A 5,655-nucleotide genomic window follows, 5' to 3' on the forward strand; every position below is an offset into this window, starting at 1 on the left:
AAAGAAGCCAAATAGAAGAAAATATCCACCTGTTAGTTTATCATCCTTAATAAATTATATAATTTGAGCTTGACTGTTTTTGGAAGAGTTTCTGTAGTCTTCGTGGACAAAAGAGATACCGTTCCAACTTAGTTTGTCATTTAGTTCAACTCCACAGGTCACTCGAACAAACGATAACTTCCTACATCTTGTTTAATTGGCTTCTTGGCCAATACATCAATGGCTAATTACCCTTTCCATCTTACATGAAGCATTGAAAGAGTTCCAGTAATCATAGCACCACAGTCAATATATTCCCCTTTATTAAGTATGTGTGAATAGATGCAATACTAATAAGTTCCTAAGAGATTTTGGGAAATGGCAGTCATCACAAAGATAAAAGATATTAATAGGCACAGCAACACCTTTGATAGTCATCCTGTGTGCTGTCATTGTGTGTGTGTATAATTGTATTCTGCAGTTTGTTTGCAGTTTTGAATGTGACAAATAAATTAAAGTGATTTCTGCAGAAATAAGTGAAACATTCAGCACCAGAATTGGCACTATTGAATATCAATATTAAAATGTTGCTAATTGTTAGACTTAAGCCATGGACCTTAGCACCTTAAAATTTGCTAAACTTTCGGTTCAAATTGTACTAAATCATGAATTCATAAATTATTAATATAGATTTGAATCTTGCTCCTGGTGACTCTGTGTCAATCATGTGGTTACATAGATAGCTGCACAGTAAAAATAACTGTGTAACTATTTTCCAGCATGTAAGTACAGGATTTTCAAGTATTATTTCATGTAGTAAATAATTATTCTGTACACTTCAGCAGTCCAAGTCACAGGTAATTTTTTTGTCTGGCCTGAGATATTATCTGGTTTAATAGAAAAATTTTCCATAGATGTGAAATCACACAATGTCACAATAGAAAATTATATCACAGACCCACACATCACTAGGTGTGAAAAGGAAAGAAAAGGTCATCTCCTGCAGGTATTCTTCCTGGTTTATTTTCAGAGATGCTCTCAGGTTGCTTCTAGTAGCTTCAGCTTGGAAAGAGAGGGGAGGATCTTTCAGAATGGTTAGAAGATTACCCAGACAGGGCTTCTTTGTCTATTGACATTACTCAAAAACTGTTGTAATTTTGAACACTGGATTCAAAGACTTTCAGAATGAAATGGTAGCAGAACAGTTTGCTCAAAGAGGTTTACCTTTTCTTCAGATCTTGAAATAAATAGTACAGCTTGGTTTTTAAGAGAAAAGGTGGTTTAAACTGGATCTGAATCCACAGTCCTGTCTTGGCGTCTATTCCCTTATGCACATTGCTCCATCCAGAATTTTATGGCTCAGGAAGCTCATCCTCAGCACAGCTTGTGGTTCAGGTGTCTGTGACTGCACAGGGTCAAGGATCAGTTTCTCCCAAGCAGAAACAGGGGCTGCACCTCCCAACTTGACTGCCACTGGTGGGCTAGGAAAAACTTAATGATTGTCAGCTTGGAAGTTGAAAAGCATAGGAATGTGCAGTGTAGTCATATTTTAGCTATCCACTATGTACACTGCCCAGTAAATAACTGTGCTTACTAATAAGGCTGCATACAATTCTTCATGCAGACTTTGTGCACACAGTAAAAGACAGCGGAATAAAATTGTCCTAATAGATAAAAGGTTACAGGGTCACTCAGAAATGCATGTCATGTACAAATTTAGGAGCATGAAAATAAGCCAGAAACTGGAGTCATTAAAAAAATTTCAGACTCCTTTTTGCCTTGTCCTCCAGAAAGCTCCAGACAAAGCTGAAACCAAAGGGACCTCTCTCAGGATCTATCAGAATAATGCATTTTGTCAATTCCTCATGCTGTCTAAAGGAAGTAAAGATTAAAAACAATCTTTTCACAAGCTTTTAAGAGACTATCCTGCTGGGGACAGTTTGTCTTCAGACAATCTTGATTACAAGCAGGATCATTGTAATGTTTGCCTCAACAGTCAGAGGAGAGACTGGCTGTCTGATGCTAGAACTGTCTTTGCTCTTCTTTGCTTTCCAAACCCACCTAAACGCCCCTCCAGAAGTGATCTTTACCAGAGTGAGAATCAAGAAAAATTTCTCTGTAGTCTTTCTTGCTATTATCCAATTTCATAGGCACATAATCCAGAGAGATGAGATAATACAAAAACCTCTGTTGAACAGAAGTACCAAGATTACAAGGCTGTAATCCAGAGGTTCCTAACCCTGCTCTCACATCAAATAATAGAAGGAAGGGCCAAGCGTTGATTCACCATGTCCTTTGTTGTCAGCTTCTCATGTGTCTGCACAAGGATGGAAGGATCACCCTGATATCCCTACAGAAATTTTTACATGCTCAGAGAGAGACTGGGCAGCCGAGATGGGCAGAGTAGTCATGTGTTTTCACAGGGGAGAAACTTGCAAGAAACAGAAGTCATTGGACAGATAAAAATTCTTTTCCTAAATTATCATCAAACTAGTTCCTAAACTGGAATGATGTGCTTTATGAAATTATATTCTGATTCAACAGAGTTATTAAATATATGAGTAATCTTACTGCAGCCAATAATAGAGCAATATAGATTAAACCACCAGCAGTCAGCAAGAGCATTTGGGAGGTTAAGGGTAGATTGTGAACAAGTTTTTTCTGGATTGGGCTTGTGCAGCCAGGCTCTCAGTTGTGTGTCTAGCATATCCCATTTGCAAACCTACCCCTTAAGTACAGAAATATATAATACAGTGTATTTCTTATTTTCTTTTTATTCACTTTTGTGGTTTAACCCAGCCAGCAACCAAGGCCCACTCAGCCCCTCACTCACTCCTGCAGCAGCAGGATCAGGGAGAAAATCTGAAGGGCAAAAGGTAGAAAACTCACAGGCTGAGGCAAAAAACAGTTCAATAGGAAAAGCAGAAACTGTGCACACAAGCAAAGCAAAACAGGGAATTAATTCACTGCTTCCCATGGGCAGGCAGGCATCCAGGAGACCAGGGCCCCATCACAGGTAAGAGTTACTTGGGAAGACAGACCCTCACTCCAAACGTACTCCTTTCCTTCTTCTTCCTCCCACTTTATCCATTCTGAGGAAGGCATAATGTGGTCTGGAATATACCTGTGGTCATTTTGGGTCACCTGTCCCTGATGTGTCCCCTCCCAACCTCCTGTTCACCCCCAACTTCCCTTGCCATGTGGCAGTAGGAAAGGCAGAAAAGGCCTTGGCTCTGCAGTAAGCCCTGGTCAGCAGTAACAAAAGTATCTCTGTTTTATTAACCCTGTGTTCAGAACAAATCCAAAAAATATCCCCATGCTCCTGTCCCAGCCAAAACCAGCACAACTGTTTTGTTGTACTGTTAAATAAACAGCCTTGAAACTTTTTGATTGCTAGTGACTCAGATTTTGAGTATAAGCCCAACAAGACTGTCTGAAACATTCCTGGTTTATTTTTAAATCTTTGTAATGCCCAGCACTGAAAGCAGCTTTTAAATCACCTTGCCATTTAATGTCTTACAGGTGCTTTGAATGAAGGAGGAACAGCTACTTATACCTCTGTGAACTGAGAAAATGCACTCAAATGTATGTGATGACATCTAGCCTTCAGTACCTATAAAATGTCTGTCAGAAGGCATGTAGATGCATATGCTTTGTTTTGGATCAGGGAATGATCATTTCAGGCATCTTTCAGGAACACCGTCAGGACATCAAACACACTCACACTTCCCTTATTTTGTGAAGTCATGGTAAATCTGCCATTCTGCAGTGCTTTTGGATTAGTTGAATCCTGTCAATCTACACTGAGCTTTCACAGTGTTCTTATTTCTCTCCTATATATTTTTGGTTTTATTGGGAATATCTCTGCCCTAGAGCAGGTTTCATGTATTGGTGAAAGAGATAAAAATTTGAAAATGCTTAACTTTGGTGTCTCAGAGACAGTTTAATTTTTTTAAACTAATACATTTCAAACATGATTACATGATGTGGAAATGTATTTAATGTTCAGTTTCCTTGTCAGAAGTGATTCAATGCCTAGAAGCATTTAGAAGCTTTGAAAGATTTAATTTAGTGTATATACAAGTACCCAAAAATGTGTTCTTGTGCATGCAGAAATTTTTATAGAAGTAAGTTTTATATTACCCAAAATGATCCAAAAATATCTTCACCCTGACCTAGTGCATTGTGGAGTTATGAGAATTTTGCAAGGCAATTCAAAATTTTTCTAAATGTTGTCTGCCACTCAGTACTGACAAAAAGGTGTCTGTATCTTTCCATGACATTTGCCCAAGGGATTAGGGGGGAAAAAAAGAAAAAAAGATCAGTGCTTTGATGCTGGCATACTAGTGCTAGAGAGCTTACCACACACAAACCAATCAATTCCTCAAAGTGATTTTCTATATAAGAAAGTTCTGGCAGAACAACAAAAGAATGGGATAGAGTGAAGATCTGTGTATTTTTATCATCATACCTATCCACAGATAGATACTCTGGAACTAAATGGAGAAGCACTAAAGGAGAAAAGAAAATCTACAGTCTGTCTAGAAACGGTTTAAAGTGAATTCTTCCCTCTTATTAAAGAAACCCAACAACTTTAGAAGATCGCCAGGATATACAGTACAATAACAGGGCACAGGGACTCCTGCTTGCCTCTCCATGTACTCAAGCACTAGACTGATCAGTCTAGGAGATTCATCCCATTTCAATGTGCAATTAATCATCAGCAACTTCTCCATACATGTCAAAGAAATGCATATCACTGCCAGATGTGGTTTGTGCTCTTCTTAAGTTGGAACAAGAGAGCAGCATCATCCTTCCTTCCTTCATACACATGAACATACTGCTATAAAATAAAGTGGATTGATATGGATGCAGATCCCACATGAATTAGACAGGAATAATTTTGCATTCCAGTGCCTTTCCATACTGCTCCTAGTCATAGGCACATCAGACAGTTATGTCCTAAATCAGCAAATCCAATTTCCTGCTATCTCAGTCCCATCACTCTGCGTAATCCCTTTCACGATTCAGCTACTCTTGTTTAAAAGAACTCCTTGCTCTAAAATAGGGCGACTGCTCCTTCACAGCCCTCGGCACACAATCACTTGATTCTGCTGCTAAATAGATGAAAATATGTCTCTGATGCAGAATGTCTCCGGGAATGCAGACAGGAAACATGTTCACTGAAATAGCTCCTCAATCCAGCCCATGCCCATCAGGCGTTGCCACAGTCATGCACCGGCGTCGTCAGAAACCTGATGGAAGCCAAAAGCCTTCACAGAAGTCAAAAGCGGAAACAAGACTCACAAACCAGACTCCTCCAGAGTTGTTTCCTTAACCTGCAAAATGTTTGAGGGCAAAAGCATGGAATAAGGCACAGACTCCACCTGGCAGTGAGGCCAGAGATCTGTAGTGGCGTCACTGGTGTTGCTGCTGCTACAGTGTGAGACTGATGCTTTGTGTGCTTCCAAAAGAGCTGCTGCCAGCAGTGGTTCACCTATTGAGTGCTGCAGTAGTTTTCTCAGAACACTCTAGACCAGCTGGTTGAAAAATACTGAGACAGTTGTAGCCAATAATAATATTAGATTGAAAAAGAGATTTGGATCTTTTCATCCTTTTTGGCATTCAGAAAGCTAAATATCCAAACTAAATCATACAGGAACTCCAAATACTTAA

The sequence above is a fragment of the Ammospiza caudacuta genome, chromosome 3, assembly GCF_027887145.1.
Source record: "Ammospiza caudacuta isolate bAmmCau1 chromosome 3, bAmmCau1.pri, whole genome shotgun sequence".
Classification (NCBI taxonomy): domain Eukaryota; kingdom Metazoa; phylum Chordata; class Aves; order Passeriformes; family Passerellidae; genus Ammospiza; species Ammospiza caudacuta.